Source organism: Canis lupus, chromosome 12 (assembly GCF_003254725.2).
Source record: "Canis lupus dingo isolate Sandy chromosome 12, ASM325472v2, whole genome shotgun sequence".
Classification (NCBI taxonomy): Eukaryota; Metazoa; Chordata; class Mammalia; order Carnivora; family Canidae; genus Canis; species Canis lupus.
This window is the reverse complement of record NC_064254.1, coordinates 708,184-729,807: the sequence shown is the minus strand read 5'-3', so window position 1 is coordinate 729,807 and position 21,624 is coordinate 708,184. Positions and strand designations below refer to the sequence as shown.

Below are 21,624 nucleotides of genomic sequence, written 5' to 3'. Positions count from 1 at the left end.
CTTTAGTTAGGCTTTTTGAAAAAACATATTTATGAAGGTATAATTGACAAACAACAAACTGGACAGATTTAAAGTATGAACTTTTTCTTAAGATTTTATTTATTTATTCATGAGAGACATAGAGAGAGAGAGACAGAGACATAGGCAGAGAGAGAAGCAGGTTCCCTAAGGGGAGCCTGATGCGGGACTCCATCGCTGGACCCTGGGATCACGACCTGAGCCAAAGGCAGACATTCAACCACTGAGCCACCCAGGTGTGACTAAAGTATGCACTTTGACAAGTTTTGTCAGTTGTAAATATCTGTGAAACCATCACCACAATCAATGAGAGAACATCCCCAAATTTTTCATTCCCTTATATAATTCCTTTCCTTCTGCCCCACCATGCTCCCTTTCCCAGGCAAACACTGATCCTCTTTGACACTGTAGATTAATTTGCATTTTCTAGACTTTCATAAAGTGACATCATAAAGGACGTGCTCTTCTTTATCTGGCTTCTTCCACTCTGGCTGTCCACTTTTAAGAGACACTATTCTATGCATGGGTTTGGATTTATGGCAGGCTTGTCCCCCTGGGCCTCTCATAGTGTCCCATACCAGAGCAAACAGTGGCCCCGAACCATTGCCCGGCCTCTGTGCCGTTGGCTGCGGGCACTGAAGCGGGTCGCACAGTGGAAAAAGAAAGAAAAAAAAAAAAAGAAGAAAAAAAATAAGAGACTCTATTCTAATGAAAGCCGATTCAGCTTAATAAATACTACCAAGAGCTCATGTCATTTGCCTGTGAAGCAATTAGGTGTCATAAATTCTGGTTAGGCTAAATAATTTTTCTACAAGGATGCCAAATCTACGTTCTGATTAATGGGTCTCTCTTAATCAGCAACAAGAAACGTTTGCACTCGTAAGTTTTTGCCAAAACATATAACTTTAAACATTGTTCCTTCCCCCCAATTCTTACCAAAAACTCAGTTAAGTGAAACATAGTCCGGGTAGGATTCCTTGAAGGATATGCAGTACCTCCAGTTCTGTGGATTATGTAATTCCAGACATTCACAACACTATGAATTTTAATCACACTGTTTTAAACCTTTATATAATCTCTTATGATGAATTGTGCTTCATAAGTATGCTCTCAGCTTGCGTGGTCTCAAATAAGAATTGAGTATGATGCTGAAGAATTTATAGATGAAATGGTATGATGTCTAGAATTTGTCTTAAAAGATCTCCAGAGGTGTCTGTGGCTCAGTCAGTTAAGCATCTGACTCTTGGTTTTGGTCCAGGTCCTCACGAATTGGGTCATGAGATCAAGCCCTGCATCAGGCTCTGCACTCAGTGGATGTCTGCTTGGATATTCTCTCTCTCTGCCCCTTCACTCTCACTCAAATTAATTTAAAAAAAAATCTTTTTAAAAATTATTTTAAAAGAAGATCTCCAGAAAAAAATAAATAAAAGTGGGAGAAGGAGACTGAGTATGGCCAAACTTTGGCAGTTGTTGAAGCTTTGTGGTGGACATAGGAAGATTTGTTATACTTTTCTTACTGTTTTTGTGTGTGTATGAAAATCATCATCATAAGCAGGGTGGGGGTTTGGGGGGTTTGTTTGTTTTAAAATGAATTTTTTCAGGAATTTTCATTCAATGCCAAAGCCACGTGTTATTGCAGAATCTGTACATATTTAGAGAGCCCCCAAAATTGACTCTGCTCCTGCCCTCTGAATTTCTAGCTTTATCAAACTGAAGTAGAACTTGGAGGGCAAGTTGGGGTGGTCTGTTGAGACTGTATGAGCTCATCAATGCTCTCCTGGAGACTGTTACCCAGAGTGGTGTTTCTATATAATTGATAGCCCATGGCTTAGGAAGAAGAAATGGTTTTTCTTTTTTTTTTATTTTTAATTTTTCTTTTTTCTTCTTCCTTTTTTTTTTTTTAACATTTTATTTATTTATTCATGAGAGACAAAGAGAGAGAGAGAGGCAAAGACACAGGCAGAGGGAAAAGCAGGCTCCTCACAGGGAGCCCAATGTGGGACTTGATCCCGGGACTCCAGGACCATGCCCTGGGCCGAAGGCAGGCGCAAAACCACTGAACCACCCAGGGATCCCAAGAAATGGTTTTTCTTATTCAGACTTGCATTGCTGTGGTGTGGGGAAGGCCCTTTCTGACACACAGCAGCCAGAAGCAGAGTGGCCAGCAGCCCACACAGTGATTTTTCAAAGTAATCTCTATACCCAGCATGAGACTTGAACCTACAACCCTGAGATCAAGAGTTGCATGCTCTCAGGGATCCCTGGGTGGCGCAGCGGTTTAGTGCCTGCCTTTGGCCCAGGGCGCGATCCTGGAGACCTGGGATGGAGTCCCACGTCAGGCTTCCGGTGCATGGAGCCTGCTTCTCCCTCTGCCTGTGTCTCTGCCTCTCTCTCTCTGTGTGTGTGACTATCATAAAAAAAATAAAAATAAAAAATAAATTAATTAATTAAAAAAAGAGTTGCATGCTACTGACTGAGACTACCAGCGGCCCCAAGCAGAGTGTTTTTTGAATAGCTGTAAAGGTCTTTGTCACAGGGATATTGTTTAAGATTTTGTCAACTTAGCACTACAGTATACTTTTGGTAAGAAACGAAGGCTAAATTTAGGGCTTAAAGAAAATAATGTTTATCTTACTCCAATGCCTCATAGAACATAATCGTTTAGCAACAGTGATTGTAAAATTGTTCTATCAGAGTTGATTTGCAGGTGTTAGTACCCCGACCTACCTAGAATTTGGAGGTCTCCTTTGATATTGGACAAAGAACAACAACAACAAAAAAATGTTTTCCTTCTGTGAGATTAGTTTTGGAGTATATTGGATATAGGAAGAGTTTCTGAAAGAAATTTTAAGACTTCAAGAGTTTTTTTTTTTTTTTAAGATTTTATTTATTTATTCGTGAAAGACACACAGAGAGAGACAGAGACTTAGGCAGAAGAAGCAGGCTCCCTGCAGTGAGCCTGATGTGGGGCTCGATCATAGGACCCTGGAATCATGACCTGAGCCAAAGGCAGACACTCAACCACTGAGCCACCCAGGTGTCTCAAGACTACCAGAGTCTTTTTTTTTTTTTTTTTTTTAAGACTACCAGAGTCTTAATCCAGAATGTAAAAACTTAGTCTGAAACAGTAAAAGAATAATACACTATGACCAGCCAAGAATGCAAAGACAGCTTAATATTTTAAAATACATTCAAATTTGTCACACTTGGGGATCCCTGGATGGCTCAGCGGTTTAGTGCCTGCCTTCAGCCCAGGGCGTGGTCCTGGAGTCCCTGGATCAAGTCCCACATCAGGCTCCCTGCAGGGAGCCTGCTTCTCTCTCTGCGTGTGTCTCTGCCTCTCTCTCTCTCTCTCTCTCTGTCTCTTTAATGAATAAATAAATAAAATCCTTAAAAAACAACAACAACAAAATTTGTCACACTTATAGGCCAGAGGAAATAAACCATATGATCATTTTTATTATTGGCATTTGCTAAAATTAAACAATACTGTATAGATAAAAAACAAAAGAATCATTAGAACCTAGGCATGGAAAGATCTTTTTTTTTTTAAAGATTTTATTTATTTATTCATGAGAGACACACACAGAGAGAGAGAGAGGCAGAGACACAGGCAGAGGGAGAAGCAGGCTCCACGCAGAGAGCCCGACGCCGGACCCGATCCAGGGTCTCCAGGATCACGCCCTGGGTTGCAGGCGGCGCTAAACCGCTGCGCCACCGGGGCTGCTCTGGAAAGATCTTTATGCTAAGAATGTCTATTGCAAATCAACCACCACCATAATACTTACTGAGATATTCCTATGATATCAAGAATTAGATAAATTTCCTACTATAACCACTATTATTTTTTTCTCTTTATAACCACTATTATGAACTATTATTTATATTTATATTTCCTAGACAGTCATATCCAGTGTAATAATATAAAGAACCGAAATATACATTGGAAAAGAAGAGATTAAGGTATTCTTATTTGTAGACTTGATTATCTTCCTTAAAAATTGGAGAGTAAACTAAAAAAACATTAAATTCAGAAATCCGAATAATTGCAAAATTATATATAAAAGTAATAGATTTTCCATTTAACAGAAGAGCCTGTTGGAAAATATAATTCAAAAAATTATCATTTACAATATCAATATATAAAATATTTGAAACAAACTGAAAAGAAACATTCACAACCTTGGGAAGATTACAAGTGTTTTTGAAGGCCCATAAACACTAATGCAAATACCCCAAGTACTTGAATGTGAACCTTCAATATTGGGAGAACCTCAATTTCTCCCAAGTTATCTATGAATATAAGGTCATTATGATGAGGGACAGAAGCAGAAAGGTGTTTACCCCTAGCCTGGAAGGCTGACCTAAAGCCTACATAGTTTCAGTAAGGATCAAATATGTGCTGATGGCTACATTCTTTAAGGGTCTCATGACTGCCTGTATATCTCACAGATAGTTAATATTGAATGATAAACACCAGAAAAATCTTGCAAAAGTAGTTTTAGAAGTAGAAATTGAAAGAAACTTTCATAATCTGATACTTCCTGCAAGCCCCCTTCCCTTTGATTGTATGTAACCACCAGCCTCACATCGCAAGCAGTATAGCTTTTTCTGCTCATGGGTCCTATCTCCATGCCACTTAAATAAACTTACTAAGTTGCGTTAAAAACATCTCAAGAGGGATCCTTGGTGGCGCAGCGGTTTGGCACCTGCCTTTGGCCCAGGGCGCGATCCTGGAGACCCGGGATCGAATCCCACATCGGGCTCCCAGTGCATGGAGCCTGCTTCTCCCTCTGCCTATGTCTCTGCCCCTCTCTCTCTCTATCTCTGTGACTATCATAAATAAATAAAAATTAAAAAAAAAAACCATCTCAAGAATTCTTTTTTGACTGCTGTGCTTAATGACCCTGCATTGATTATAATAATAATAATATGATTTTTAATATAATAAAATGTCAAGAAATGTTTGAAAAATAAGAATAGAGAACGGGTGTCAGAACCTACTAGATATTCAAATATGTTAGAAAGTTCCAATAGTGGGGGGCCTGGATGGCTCAGTTAGTTGGGCATCCGCCTTTGGCTCAGGTCCTGACCTCAAGGTCCTAGGATCAAGTCCTACAGCAGGCTCCCTGCTCAGGAAGGAGCCAGTTTATCTCGCCCCACTGCTCACACTCATTCTCTGCCTCTGTCTCTCTCAAATAAATAAATAAAATCTTAAAAAAACAAAAAAGTCCCAGTAGTTAAAATGAAGTGTTGCAGTGCAAGACAGTGAAACAGAATGCAAAGCCCCCAAAGAAGTCTAAATATATATAAATTGATATACAGTAAGACGTGCAATTCAGGCCAGTGGGAAAAGAATGGTTTTGGTTCTACCCATTTCAAATACAGTACTACAATAATTATTAGAATTGTCTCTCTGGGGATCCCTGGGTGCCTCAGCGGTTTAGCGCCTTTGGCCCAGGGCTCAATCCTGGAGTCCCGGGATCGAGTCCCAGCTTTGGGCTCCCGGCATGAAGCCTGCTTCTCCCTCTGCCTGTGTCTCTGCCTCTCTCTCTCTCCCTATGTCTATCATGAATAAATAAATAAATAAATAAATAAATAAATAAATAAATAAATAAAATCTTTAAAAAAGAAAAGAATTGTCTCTCTATAAGCAAAATCAATTCCATATGAATATAAATGTAGAAACATTTTAATGTGGAAAATGAAAGCATGAGATTGCATTACTATATGCTTCTCTCGGTGAGTCCTTTGGCTCACTATAGATCCAACAGTTATTTGTTATCACACTTTCTTGAGGCATTGGCAATGACCAGAACATTCTAAGCACTGGATGAGAAAAATTCTGATTGCAACAGAATGCCTAGAAGATCACATCCCATAGGTCCCCTTCCCTGCCATGGTCATGGGCTGGACACGTACTGATCTCACCCATGATCATGGTCTCTGCTCTCTTGCACATATCCCCCCAACCTCTCCCTATAAGACTCTAGATGTCCATTTTCCTGACAGAGGTCGGTTGTTAAGGTATGAGCCTGCCATCTTGCTGGTCGTTGGCACCCAAAACAAATTCCTCCCTTTCTCTTTTCCAAACCCTTATGAGTCTTTGAGTTATTGGCTTCTTTTGCAATGAGTTTATCTGAGTCTGTTTGGCAACATTGTTGGCAAACCCAGCCAAGAGCTATACTTTTGCTTTTACCTGCTCCCTCTGGATTCTGGATGCAAGGAGGGGTGGTTGGCCATGGCACTGCACCAGGGCTTACTCCTTCATTTCCTGCATTAGCAGCTGTGATAAATTGTTCCATAATACTCTCTGGGTTAACCTTTAATTTTGTTCCATTCTTAAGGGAAAGCAGAGAGTACATAAACTGTGACAGATCTTCCATGTTTGTATATTGACATATTCCTCAACCTCCATCATCTTCTGGACTACCAATTCCTTTATAGTGCCCTGGGCTTTAGTACATCCACATTTCAACTCCTGCAATAACTAGGAGCTTGATTTCTTTTACAGTGATTCCATTGTAAAAAGGGACTATACTTGGATGATTTCTTTCATGCACTTGCTAAATATTTAAGTGTGAATTCCTTAAAATTCTTGTGATAGGCTTAAGACAAGTCAACATTTCTCAACTCTCTTTTATTTTATATTATGTGTCCCTGTTGTACAATAAAGACTGCTCTTTGTCCCCGGCTTCTGGGAAGGAGACTCCATATCCTTGGCATTTCCTGAATAATAGGAGTATCTTTGTAACTCATGAGCCCCTTGGTCACACCTGAATTTGTGCTAATGAGATAACAGGACCAGGGGTTGGTCACCAGAAAGACTAACCATGTGATTTAGGTTTGGGGCTTTGAGTCAGGCCAACCTCCCAGCAGAGGAGGGTGGCTGGAAATTGAGTTCAATCATACAGCCAAGATTCAATCAATTTTGCCTACATAATTAAATGAAGTTTGGTGGACATCCAGGTTGGTGACCATATCCATGTACCAGGAAGGTGAGGCACCTAAGTTCTACATGGAGAGGATGTAAAAGCTCAGTATTTGGTACTCTCCTAGATTTCACCCTACATGTCTTTTTATTTGACTCTTACCCAGGATGCAATAGGAAGTTATTCAAATCCAAGGGTTAAAAGCTCTCAGAAGGGAAGAAGGGGAGGGGCAAAAGCAGTGAAAGAATGTATTTTATTTTGCAGAACCAGCAGTTTCAACCAAGGAAACACCTAGCTAGGTATTTCACCTGATAGCCCCTTGCTAGGTGTGTCTCACCTGATAGCCTCTTACTGCAGACCTGCACAGAACCCCCCCGAGATATCCTGAAGATACCCTTAGCTCATTATAATGATCTTCTCCTATGGGTGGAATTTTCCACCATTTTTTGAACATACGATGTATGCCCTAGTGTGCTGACATGCTAAGCCTGTGCAATTGAACTCAAGTGTATAAATAATAGAATATATATGAGTGCATTAATGTTGTGGGGGTAGGCCTCCTAAAGATAAGCCACATTGGCATGAACATTATTTTGAGTTTAAAGCAATCAAAACACAGCCCATTCAAGAGAAGCTCCTTACCTTCCCCTTAATGGCCTGCTTGCTTTTCATCAGCCTGACGTTTCATCATAGAGAGCTATTAACAGAGATTCCTCTTTATCTTAGAAACTTATCTACATAATAGGGCAATCTTATTTTTTCAAACATCGCCTTTTCACCTTCCTGCTAATGGCCTTCCTCCCTTTGTATTCTCAGACACTACTCCTCTCCTTTGTTCACATAAGCTTCATGTTACTTCACTGTCTTTGGAATTTCTATGTGGAATCCCCATAGGTACACCTATTAAATTTGACTTTCTCCTGTTAATCAGTCACATGTCAATTTGATTCTTAGTTTAGCTAGAAGAATTGTGAAGGGCAGAGGAAATTCTTCCTCCCCAACAATGTATATGCAAGCTCCCTGCTCCCTAATATGCTGAATTAAAGCTTCCTATACTAACCCAACAAGGACATAGTGCTTAGAGAGCTCTCTCAGTCTCCTCATGTGTAACAAGTAATACAAAGTTCTTTGCTTTCAACACTTCCTTGGGCTACATTCAATTTGATGCACCCCAACTGCTGAACCCATTGATTCAGTTACAATCTTTATTTGTATCCTTTATAATAAACTGTGGTTCTAAGTATGTCATTTCCCTGAGTTCTGTGAGTCATTCTAGCAAATTATCAAATGAGAAAAGGATCAGGGACCCCTCCAGATTTAAATCCAGTTGGTCAGAGGAGCAAGTGGGGACCCCAAACTTGTGGCTGGCCTCTGAAGTAAAAGCAGTCTTGTTGGGGATTATATCCTTAACCTGGGAATCTGATGCTAATTCCAGATGGCTCCTGTCAGAACTGTGCTGCAGTATTCCAGTGCCTTATCCACCAACATTCATGTCATTTCTTTGTTGTGCCCTTGCTGGAGTGTCTCTATCCTCATGATTTCATAAAGGAGGGAGGCCAGGGGAGAGGAGATTTACCCAGAGAAACAATTCTGAATGCCTTTTGATGTGCATTCCTAAAATTTTACAATTTCTTGCTTATCAATTCTCTGCTCTGCTTTTTGTTTCTCTGATTTTACTAGATTATCCAGATATTGGCAACACTAGCAATGTATTTATATAAGTTTAACCTATCAGCCTTCAGGATACATTCTCCTACTTTCTCCATTTTTTCCCCAGAACTTCCTCAGTTGTGTGTGTGTGTGTGTGTGTGTGTGTGTGTGTATGCGCATGTCTGTGTTGTTAAAATCAAGACAGCATTCTCTCTCGGCCTATATCTCTGCCTCTGTGTGTGTGTGTGTGTGTCTCATGAATAAATAAACAAAATCTTAAAAAAAAAGGTGGGGGACGGGGGACACCTGGGTGACTCAGCAGTTGAGCGCCTGTCTTTGCCCCAGGGCATGATCTAGAATCCCCGGATCCCTGCAGAGAGCCTGCTTCTCTCTTTGCCTGTCTCTGCCTCTCTCTCTGTGTGTGTCTCTCATGAATAAATAAATAAAATCTTTTAAAAATAATAATAATAATAATAATAAAATAATAAAAACAAGACAACGGGCCCAAAATTGAGTTGCTTATGTAACCCCCAAATCACCAAACCAAGACCTAACTTAATAACAGTTTCAGCCCCTCCAAGAAATAGAATCTTAAATCAGTCAATCAGGAATCACATAATCAACACTAGATGGAAATCTGTCTGATAGATCTCTGCCATCCCCTAAAGGAAAGTACCTTGCCATAACCAATCCACTTTTTACCTCCTTGTTCCAGCTCCCATCTGCCTATAAAATGTCTTTCATTTTATACGGCTCTTGGAGCTCCTTTTTATCCGGTAGACGGGATGCATCATGAATCATTGGATAAAGCCAATAAAATCTCAGATTTACTGAGTTGAATTTTGTTAACTGTGTGTGATATTCATTAACATGACCATGTATCAAAGAGGTTTACCATCGTGATGGTAAAACCTTTACCATGAACAAAGTAATGAATGGTTTCCACAGAACAATTAAGTGAGTGATTATTATACAATACTGGTCACTGCCACAAAGGCAAATATATATTGTTTAAATTCTCTGGATTTGAGGGGGCCTTTTACTTTCCTATTTTTATTTTGTGCTGAGAAACACTGCTCCTACCCTAAGCTAGATTGAACTGAACTACAAAGGCCTGATGCCACTCACTCATCGTCTTTTCATGACATTGAGGATTCTTGTATCACTGAGACTTCCTGTCTTTTTCCACACACTATGGAATGGTCTCAGCAATGGTCACAGACTGAGATATTTCCTTTCTCAGTGTGGCCTCCTTTCTCACCTCATAGATTTCCTCTTTTTTTTTTTTTTTTTTTCCCACAGAACAAGAAATTTTATTATCTCAAATGCTGGTGCATAACCATTAACAAGCTTAATAAAAAAAAAAATAATAATAATAACAAACTTAATCAGAGGAGGAGACAGAGGGAAACCAGATACTCAGGTGGATTTCTGGGCAGGTTTTAAAACCTTTAAAGGTTGAGGGCATAATTGTTCAGTCTTTTTTTTACATGTAGGGCTTTCCTTTTACTTGACATTTTCACTTTAACAGTTCTTATATTATGAAGTTCAACCAAAATCCTTCACCTGTAAAGTTAAATGAAAAACAGAGAGCAAGTAAAACAATTTCTCTAGGATGTAAGAGTATTAGAAATAGTTTGTTCTTTCACATACATTTTAATGTCTAACTTTGAAATTATGGATGTCTTAAGTTTTGAGTTTTAAAAATGGTAAGACAAATTTTCTTGAATTATAGATCGTAGTAGCTTTATAAATGATCAAGGTACATGTACAAACAAAATTTCAGATACTCTTGAAAACACATTTTGAGGGATCCCTGGGTGGCGCAGCGGTTTGGCGCCTGCCTTTGGCCTAGGGTGCGATCCTGGAGATCCAGGATCGATTCCCACGTCGGGCTCCCGGTGCATGGAGCCTGCTTCTCTCTGCCTGTGTCTCTGCCTCTCTTTTTCTCTCTGTGACTGTCATAAATAAATAAAAAAATTTAAAAAAAAAATTTAAAAAAAATTGAGTTGGAAACCAGTTTTCTTTAAAAAAAAAAAAAAAGAAAACACATTTTGAGATATATCACACATGGTATATATTTCTTCTTGGGTTTGCTTATCTTTTTGGGATACTGAAGAATACCCAACTTATTTTATTTTATTTTATTTTTTATTTATTTATGATAGTCACACAGAGAGAGAGAGAGAGAGAGGCAGAGACATAGGCAGAGGGAGAAGCAGGCTCCATGCACCGGGAGCCCGACGTGGGATTCGATCCCGGGTCTCCAGGATCGCGCCCTGGGCCAAAGGCAGGCGCCAGACCGCTGCGCCACCCAGGGATCCCCCCCAATTTATTTTACACTAAAAATTTAGCCTTTGAACACTGGCTTGGATAGACCACAAAGTAGAACCTTCAGAGTTCTCTCAGTAGGCTTTCAGTCCAAATGATTCGGACATCTTGTGTCCTAAATTGGATGTTACTATTTTTTCTCATGTAATTAGTATCAGTGGGGGGTCTTGTACTGGCAGTTTGTCTTGGTCATAACTTATTCTTGCAAAACCAATCCTTATAGTGAAATATGAAATTTTCCTCAATGCAAGGAAAATGATCTGGCATCAGTAACAAAGTCCACAGGTGTTTCAGGAACATTCTTGAAAACGAATTTCCACAGTCCTGATACGTTTCTCCTTCTTTAACAGTTCTTTTTCATAACTGCGCAGTCACTGCCCTATTCTGTCCTGCACCACCACCACCACAAAATTCTTTTGAAGATCAACTTTTTTCCTTGGCACCGTTACTATCTATCCGGAACGAGCCCAAAGACAGTGGGATGTTGGGTCTCTCCTCAAGTAGCTTCCTCCTCTTTTAACAGCATTTAATCACCGTCAACAACCTCATCAGGCCCAGTCCTAAGTAGGACCGTTGACAGCCATAAGCGAAAAAAGCTCTTCGCTAAAAGCCAACTGATCAAACGGGGTCTTCTCATAACGCGTTTGGACCCGCCCCCCAGGGCTGCTCCCTCGCTCTGGGGTTCTCAGAAACATCTAGTGGGCTCCTTCCGGGCCGCGGACGCCCAGTCGCCGGCACCACTCAGGTGCTCCTCCCCCGGGTAAGCGCGGGCGTCCTCCCAGTCCTCAAACCCTCAGCCGCGTCCTCGCTCGAAGTCAGGGCCCGCGCGGGGGCTGCTGCCCAGGGCTGGGCGGGTGAGCAAGGCCTCGGCCCCCCGCGGCCCCGTGGGGCTGGGCCGCCTGGCGGGCGGCGGGCGGCGGGCGGGGTTCGGGGTGGCTCCCGGCCCCGCCTCCTACCTCCGTCTGCAGAAGGTCACCCCCGCCGCGCATCACATCCATCTGCAGGCCTTTGCTCTCTTCACACAACTCGGACAGCTCGTTCATTTCCAACATTGTACAAGCGGCTCAACCTCTAGCCAGGCGTTCGTGCAAAAACCTCACAGATTTCCTTTACCTGATTTTCATAGTGGCTTTCATGGACTGCTGGCTTCTGGGACCAGAGAGATCGTGTTAATTTGTCACCTGCCCGCCAGGGTGGCGCAATGGCGCATTTATCAACCACATTTCCAATTTTATTTTAGCTTCTCCAAAAGCAAAGCAATCACTACCTCTAGCTCTTGGAGGAGGGTTTTAGCTACTTCATTTAATTTTATGGGAACTTTCATGAAGAGGAGCCACATTTGATCTATGTCCTTGAGCTGAACGGAAGGCCATGCACAGAAAAGGAAAAACAATCTGTTTATAGTCTAGAACCTCACTTTGAGGAGATTCCCGTGGTGGAAATTTGCTGGGTAATGCCTCTCTCCTAAGATGGCAAAAGATAGTATGCTAACACCAGGTACCCTAGTCGTTGGCATATGGCTTCATCAACAGCTCCATGCCTCCAGTATTTCTTCTATTGCCTGGTGTTCAGTGTGGTCTCAGCCAACTTGTTCCCTCCCACACTTACCAATTCATCCCCAAAATGTTGAAAATCAGACCAAAATGAAAATGCTGTCTTAAATGTAAGAAGTTTTCAAAATAGTTGTTAATTCTAAGGCAGTAAAAATTACACCTAAGTAGGACCCTAGGTCTCATTGTGTCAGCAAGAAAGGCTGACACAGTCTCACCTGAGTCCTCCACACTGTTGGGGTTTTTATACCTTGGCTATTACTCCTTGTGATGGTTCATTTGATGTGTCAACTTGACTAGTTAAGAGTCATTAACTCTTAACTAAACTGCTAAAACATTATTTTTCAGTGCTTCTGTTTGTGAGGGTGTTTCTGGGAAAGATTAGCATTTGAATCAGTGGACTCAGTAAAGTAGACTGCTCTCCCCCTGGGTGGGTAGGCATCATCTGATCTGTGAGGGCCTGAATGGAACAAAAAGGAGAAGGAAGCTCTTTGCTTGAGTTGGAGCATCTGTCTCCTCCTGCCCTCAGAGGTCACATCCCTGGTTCTTGAGCCTTCAGACTCATACTGAATGACCACCAGTTTTTCTGGTTCTCCAGCTGCAGACAGCAGAGAAGGTTGGGATTTTTAGATCTCCATAATTGTGTATTATATATATAATAAACAGTACAGAACCAGTAAAAAATAGATACTGTTTTAAAAATTCAACTGAGTAAATTTAAAGATCTAATTGGTTTTACTCAGTGATTCGTGAGTCAGGCAGCACCTCATCTAACAAACAGAAGGGAGCTCTGAAGATTTTCTACAAAATGGAAGATTTTTATAGGCAAGAGAATGGGACAGGAAGTCAAAAGAGTGGATTATTTCAGGCAAGACTACATGGTCTTAATGGAAGGCAGGGGGTTTTACCATACAGATTACCTCACCAGTGTAGATCAGAACATTCCGAATTGATTGGTTTAAAATTCACTCTTAGGTGGATGAAGCTGATGGCAGCAGGCTGGGTCCAAGGACCCAGAGGGGTCCTGCAGGACTAACCAAGAAGGTCTTTAGGCATCAAGATGGATGGAAATGAGACAGGAGCCAGCAAGAGGTGAAAGCAGAGCTTATTGAAGCTTATTGAAGCTTATTGAAGCTTACTGTATCTATAGAAAGAAATATAGTTCAAGGTCCGGGAGAAAGCAGATCAAGAAAGGAAGAAAGCAAAAAAAAAAAAGAAAGAAAGAAAGAAAGAAAGAAAGAAAGAAAGAAAGAAAGAAAGAAAGAAAGAAAGAAAGAAAGAAAGAAAGAAAGGAAGGAAGAAAGGAAGAGTCTCATTTTTGCTTGGGGTCTGGGATTTTTACTGGCAACTGTGATCTGGTGCATGTGTCCTCTTAGGCATCCACGAACTGGTCAGAACAAGGACAGAGTCCAGGTGTCCTTCATAAGTCATTCATTACCTGAAGTCAGAGGTCTTGGCATCAAGGCATTCAGAGTCAGTGGGGTTTTTTTGTTTTTTGTTTTTTTTAAGATTTTATTTATTCATGAGAGACACAGAGAGAGAGAGAGCGGCAGAGGGAGAAGCAGGCTCCATGTAAGGAGCCTGATGTGGGACTTGATCCTGGGTCTCCAGGATCACGCCCTGAGCCGAAGGCAGGTGCTAAACCGCTGAGCCACCCAGGGATCCCTGGAGTCAGTGGTCCTAGAGAACATTTACGACAACCCCTCCTGGTCACTCCTTAGATGTTATCTATTAGGCTGGAAGTTTCCAAAGATATCATTATCTATTTGTCCTTTACAAGGAATAGATATGCTATTTGCATCACAAGGCTTACGTAGAGTGGGGTGGGGACGCAAATCCTAGCAAGAATAGAACCCAGAAATGAAAAAAGGAAGAAAATGGCTTTTTTAATGGGGTCCTTTTAGTTTTCCTGTCTCAGAACTATAAGGTATCTGACATGAAAATAAAGTCTGAGTATACTGTTAGGTAACTGCCAGAGGGAGAATTAGCCTAAGTGTATCCATGTTAAACTTACACAAATCTTTCACTGGTTAGCAGAAATTCATTTTTTTTTTTTTGTTAGCAGAAATTCAAAAGTGTGATATCACAGTGCATGAGTGATGCTGAGGAAACCAACTGTCACAGTACATTGCTGGCAGTAGTGCAAATGGCACAATCCTGAGGAGCAGAACCTATGGTACATGCCAAAATTATAAATGCATTTACCCTTTCATCCAGAAATCTCCCTTCTGGGTATCTATCCTATAGATTTGCCCACATAAGTGGAAACTTGCTGAGGTGTAAGGTTAGTCATTGTAGCATTATTTATAATAACAACTTACTATATTGTAATATAGTCGAAGTGTCCAGCAATAGGTGACTGGTTGAACATATAACTGCTATATCAACCAATGGAATACTATACAGCTATCAAAAGGGACCAAGGTATGAGAAAGAGTTAAATATGCTTTGTTATAGGGATCCCTGGGTGGCTCAGCAGTTTAGTGCTTGCCTTCGGCCCAGGGCATGATCCTGGAGACCCAGAATCAAGTCCCACATAGGCTCCCTGCATGGAGCCTGCTTCTCCCTCTGCCTGTGTCTCTGCCTTTCTCTCTCTCTCTCTGTGTGTATCTCTCATGAATAAATAAATAAAATCTTAAAAAAAAAGGCTTTCTAAGGTGTGCCTTAAAATAATAATAATAATAATAAGGTGTGCCTTTGTGGCTCAGTCAGTTAAGTGTCTGCCTTCAGCTCAGGTCATGATCCCAGGGTCCTGGGATCCAGCCCCAGGTCAGGCTCCCTGTTCAGTGGGATGTCGGCTTCTCTCTCTCTCCCTCTGCCCCTTTCCCTGAGACATCTCTTTCCCAAGTAAGTAAATAAATCTTTAAAAATAAATAAATGAATGTTTTAAAAGACCTTAAAACTAATATAATGCTATATGTCAGTTATATATCAGTAAAATAAATAATTTTTTAAAATAAATTTTAAAACACAATGTTTCTTCAAAAGATTGTTAAAAACCTAAACAAGAAAACTTTCAATATTGGATAGGTTACAGTAATTTGTGGCAAACTAAAGTGGCCACAAAACATACTTAGATGCCTGGCTGGTTCAGTCAGTAGAGCCTGTGACTCTTGATCTTTGGGCCATGAGTTCAAGCCCCATGTTTGGTATAGAGATTACTTAAAAACAACAACTAGAAAAACCAAATGAAACAATGTTTATAATCACCAGAGATCTGAGGAAGCAACTCATACTATGGAACTAATTTAGTTAACGTTCTAAAGGGAGAACCTAAGAAAGTGAGCTTCTGATCTGAAGCTGCTTTTTTCCCAGAGGCATTTTCTAACCCTGGGCTCAGGCAAAAGGCTAAGAATCTGAGCTTGGCTCAGGCAGCATGCCATGGAGTTAGGGTCACAAAACTGGAGACCGGAGAGGTCTCAAAACCACTGTATCCCTTCAAGACATTTGCAAAATTTTGATGGCACATGAGGCAACAGGCAGAAACCTCTGAAATGAATGTCTTCCAAAAGTTTTAAACACTACAGATTAGAGTTAAGGGTCCTCCAGTGGAAGGATTCCCAGTTAATACATCAGCTCTTCATTCAAAGCCTTGAGAACTATACTATAGGAACAAGAACAAATAAAAAGTGGACTACAGGGACGCCTGGGTGGCTCAGCGGTTGAGCATCTGCCTTTGGCTCAGGGCATGATTCCGGAGTCCCCGGATTGAGTCCCACGTTGGCTCCCTGAATGGAGGCTGCTTCTCCCTCTACCTATGTTTCTGCCTCTCTCTCTCTCTATGTCTCTCATGAGTAAATAAATACGTAAATCTTAAAAAAATAATAATAAAAGGTGGACTACAGCCTTAAACACTAACTAAATAGATAACTGCAATTCAGCCTTAGCACTGCTAGGTCACCAATTGCATTGAAGTACTCAGCTTCCACTCTGTATACCTAGCAGAAAAAAAGTGAATACTCTGTAGTAGAAGACTTCATCATCTCGATAAGCCACAGTTTTTATAAACAATGTTTGATATCAAATCAAAATCAGTGGCAAGGGACACTGCCATAAAAATGAAAGAGACATTTCCATGAAAGAGACACTTGCACAAAAATGAAAACCAAGAGGAAAACAGGCAATAAAGAGACACAGGGCAACCCGGGGGGGCTCAGTGGTTTAGCTCCGCCTTCGGCCCAGGGCGTGATCCTGGAGACCCGGGATCGAGTCCCACGTCAGGTGCATGGAGCCTGCTTCTCCCTCTGCCTGTGTCTCTGCTTCTCTCTCTCTCTCTCTGTCATGAATAAATAAATAAAAATCTTTTAAAAATAATAATAATAAAAAAATAAAAAGAGACACAAAGTGATCCCAATATTGCTTTAACAAGCAAGGGCTTTAAAAGAACTATGGTTAATAGGTTCACAGAAAGAGAGGAAAAGATGGAGAAACTATGTTAAAATGGAGACTTTCACCACAAAACTGAAATCTAGAAAATAAGCAAATGGAAATTCTGGAATAAAAAATTACATCTGACATTAAGAACTCAATTGATTAGAAATAGCAGAAAACGGTTAGAAATAGCAGAAAATATGCTTGGTGAACTGGAAGACAGACTAGTTTCCAAACAGAAACATAGAAAAAAGAATGAAAAGCCCAGGAAATATTTGTTAGGAGAAAAAGATTAGAATTTTTAAAACTCTCTAACGATTTTTAAAGATTAAAGAAATAGAGGATCCCTAGATGGCTCACTGGTTTAGTACCTGCCTTCCGCCCAGGGTGTGGTCCTGGAGTCCCGGGATCGAGTCCCACGGCGGGCTCCCTGCATTGAGCCTGCTTCTCCCTCTGCCTGTGTCTCTGCCTCTCTCTCTGTGTCTCTCATGAATAAATAGATAAAATCTTTAAACATAAATAAAGATTAAAAAAATATAGAAAGCGAATATTCAGTAAGCAAGAAATAGATGTACATAAAAAATACTCAGGTTTTATTTTTCTAAGAAAGTCTCTCTTCTGTTTTCATGCCTTTCTTTTTGTAAAAAATAAAATAAAATAAAAATTCCAAGCCTGGAGAGGTTTCAGGAAAAACCTGCCAAGGAAAAAGCCTAGAATTCAATGGACAGAGGAGCCGCAGGGTAAAAAAGAGAAGGCTGGGCAGCCCTGGTGGCTCAGTGGTTTAGCGCCACCTCTGGTCCAGGTCATGATCTTAGAGACCTGGGGTCCAGTCCCACGTCGGGCTCCCTGCGTGGAGCCTGCTTCTCCCTCTGCCTGTGTCTCTGCCTCTCTCTCTCTCTCTCTCTCTGTCTCTCATGAATAAATAAATAGAATCTTTTTTAAAAAAAGAGAGAAGGCCATAAAATGTTCCAATGACTTGAGAATTCTGTTGTTTATCAATTTTTATTATAAAATGTACACCAAATGTCATATTCCTTATTTTTTCTCAACCAAATGGAATCCACTCTGTACCCCAACCTGCCAGGCTGGGAATAAATTCAATCTTAGTCATCAGTGGGGCTCTGTCCTCCCTCCACAAGGCTATAAAATATCAGGGGCTTATGCTATGCCAGAAAAATCTAAAGCAAGCCCAGGCCCTTAGTGGTAACTGTCTTAGCTCAGGCTGCTACAATGAAATACTACAGACTGGGTGGCTTAGACCACGACGTTTCCCTCACAGTTCTGTAGGCCAGGAAGTCTAAGATGGAGGTGCTGGCAGGCTCAGTGTCCGATGAGAGCTCTTTTCCTGGCCTGCAGATGGCTGGCTTCTCACGGTATCCTCACATGGCAGAGAGAGAGGGGGGAACTCTTGTTACAAAGCACTGGGGATGAAGGCTTCAACTCAGGAATTTTCAGTGGCACACACATGCAGTCCACTGTAGCAGTGGCCGTTTCTGTCACTCCCTCTGCTTTCAGAGACTGTTGTCAAGCCCTGCAGTCCTGGCCTTCCCATGCATCCATGGCACTGACAATAGGGTCTCTCTGGGGGACCCTGGCCTCGGTGCTTCTATTGGGAGAAACTGTGCCCAGGCTCTCTAGGCCTTCTCCAGTGATCCCTTAGTCTAGGAATGCTCTGGGCAAAATTAGTAGCCTGGGTATCCACCACTCATAGGAGAGAAAGCCCCAAATCTCCAGATCATGAAGAATCCCAGCCTCAGCTCAGCACACACCCACAGCTCACTGTCTGTCTCTGTCCACCTAGGTGTTAGCACACAATCCAGATGCCAACAACCACCCACACCTTCATACACAAAAAGAAATTCAGAATAGAGAACAAAAAATAGAGAACAAAAACTTCATAACTTTTTGTCGGAAAATGTGCATAGAGCAACAGGAAAAATAATTCTACAATATCTACAATAAATTATCCTGCCATGAGCCTGGCAGCTTAGATAGATTCTAATGGAATAAAGAGTTAGTTAAATTTTTAGCCAGAGTTTGGCCAAGTGAGTTAAGGAGATGAATTCTTACAGAGCCAAGGAGCTGCTCATCATGGGCATAAAGGCTCTGGTCTAAGGAAAGATTCAACTTTTCCATTGACCTATTGCTGGAAAACAACTATGCCAAACTTAATAGCTTAAAACAAACAACACTGCCTCATATCTCATGATTTTGTCTGTCAGTTTGGCAATTCTTCTATTCTTTTTTTTAAATATAAGAGTTACAGTTTATTTACTTATTTATCTATTTTTAAGTAAGCCCTGCCCCTAACATGGGATTTGAACTCATGACCCCAAGATCGAGACACATGCCTTACCGACTGAGCAGCCAGGCACCTCTCTTCTACTCTTTATGTTGGCTGAAATCACCTGGCACCATCAGATGCAGATGGGCTTGGTCTAGAGTGTCCAAGACGGCTTGCCTCACATTTCTGTCTCCTTGGTGGAGACAGCTGGACTCCACTGGTAGTTGACGAGAGTACTGCACATGCAGTCTTGGGGAATTTGGACTCCTTGTATGGCAGGTCAGGGTTCCCAGAGTGTTCCAAGAGAGGGAAGTGGAAGTTGCCTAGCTCTGGAAAATGGCCCAGTATCCCTTTACCAATTCTTATTGATCAAAAAGCCATAGAACCTGCCCAGGTTCAAGGGAACACCCACCCCCCCCCCCTTAATGGGACAAACAGCAAAGGATTTGTGACCGTCTTTAATCTCCCGCACTAGATAAAAGTAGACCCCTCCTTCTGGGTGATTCCAGGTGAGCTGAGTCCTACTTTAGCAACAGCGCCTGTGAACCTTGATGGCCCTGGAGAAGATACCAGGAAGGCCTCAAACCTGATCAGCAGGGTCTGCCTGGCTACTGTGACCACCACACAGGCCTCACTGCTGGATTTACGGATGCTGATGCTCATATTGGTCCCGCTGATATTTGATGAAGGAGCTCTCAATAACACAAGCCCATCTAGCTCATTAAAGTCTTTACAAGAGCTGAAAAATGCATGAGATCAATTCAGGAAGCCATTAAAAGGACAAGCAGAAAAGTCCTTCACGATTTAAATTCTCCCCCACCACCCCTCCTCTGGTTTTAGTATATGTGCTGCCAAAGCAAGCACCCACCCCTCCTCTTGATGAGACAAGAGTGAAGATCCTATGAGGAAGCCACCGAAGCCGGTGAGATTGAGATGACAAAAAACCATTCCCATTTTCCTCACTCCATTCTGCAGATTCATTTCTAATACTTAAATCCTTTTAAAAAATGATTTTCAGGGATCCCTGGGTGGCGCAGCGGTTTGCGCCTGCCTTTGGCCCAGGGCGCGATCCTGGAGACCCCGGATCGAATCCCACGTCGGGCTCCCGGTGCGTGGAGCCTGCTTCTCCCTCTGCCTGTGTCTCTGCCTCTCTCTCGCTCTCTCTGTGACTATCGTAAATAAATAAATAAAATATTAAAAAATATTTTTAAAAAAATGATTTTCATTAATATAATATAAATACAGAAAAGGACACAAATCGTTAAGTGTACAGCACAATGAACCTCCACGCACTGAGCATATCATGCAACCAGCGCCTAGATTAAGGAATAAAACATTCCCAGAATGCCAGGGGCCGCCCTCATGTCCCCTTTTAGTCACTACCCTTCCCCAAAGGGTAACCATTCTCCTGGCTTCTACATTCATGTCTAGATAAATGGAACCTGACAGTATGTGCCCTTGGATAGTCAGCTTCTTTTACTAGACTATGTCTGCAGATTCACCTGGGCCATCGCAAGGAGCTGCGAGATGATTCATTTTCATCGCTGAGAAGCATCTCTTTGCATGAAACTGCTACAATTTTTCTTTTTTCTTCTCATTCTCTTGTGGAAGGATATTTGGGCAGTTTCTGGTTTAGGCTGTAGCATGCTCCCTAGTGGGCATAACTCTGTTGGAACCAGCTGTGCTCCTCTTGCCTCCCGCTGAGGGCCAAGCCCCCCTGAGACACAGGACCCTGCTGAGACACAGCGCCCCACTGAGGCATAGGGCACCAATCTGAGGCATTTGACACCTGGCGCAGCTGGCAGCACCACAGAGTACTTCCTTCCCAAGGGCTCCAGCCTGCCCCAGACTCAACGAAGCAAGACAGAGGCCCTCCCTCCTGTCCCACAAACCTTCTTGGCACTTGTACCACCTTCCCGGGGCTTAGCCCAAGGACCCCTTCCTCTAGGGCCCACAAATGTCCCTAGCCTCATCATGTCCCCTCTGCCCCTGCAGTCCAAGGTGGGCATGTTGCTCTTAGACTCCCCTTCTCCTAAATCCTGGGCTTTTGCTGTGAATCCTTTCATTTCCCTCAAAGGTCTAGTATTTAAAACTCAGGAGCCACAGAAGGATAAGCAGACCCTATCTCCCTGCTTTTTCTCCGTTTAGATCCCTCCTTCCTCCGGTTTCTTACAGGCAACAAAAGAACATAGTTTTTTTCCTGGGAGAGCTTGGCATCTTCTCAGCCTGAACCAGAGAATTACAAGCCCCATGACCCCCCACCCCCCGACTAACTTGGCTGCGTCTAACAGTACAACCCTCTAGTATTCTGACCCAGGCAGGGGAGCTCGTGGTGCTTTACAGAGGAGCCAGAGTACACTGGTATTTTTGCGATTAAAGCTGGGAAGGGGGCAGCCCCGGTGGCTCAGCGGTTTAGCGCCACCTTTAGCCCAGGGAGTGATCCTAGAGACCCAGGGTCGAGTCCCACGTCAGCCTCCCTGCATGGAGC

At 42.1% G+C, this 21,624-nt stretch overlaps 1 non-coding gene and 1 pseudogene across 1 annotated transcript; one reads left to right on the top strand and one right to left on the bottom strand.

Moving 5' to 3' along the window:
• Positions 1-538: 538 nt before the first annotated feature.
• LOC112641909 (small nucleolar RNA SNORA42/SNORA80 family) lies at positions 539-673 on the top strand. The gene has a single exon (XR_003124893.3). It is a non-coding gene; the product is annotated as a small nucleolar RNA SNORA42/SNORA80 family (small nucleolar RNA).
• Positions 674-10,739: 10,066 nt separating this feature from the next.
• LOC125752289 (EP300-interacting inhibitor of differentiation 1-like) lies at positions 10,740-12,144 on the bottom strand (annotated as a pseudogene).
• Between the last annotated feature and the right edge of the window lie 9,480 nt (positions 12,145-21,624).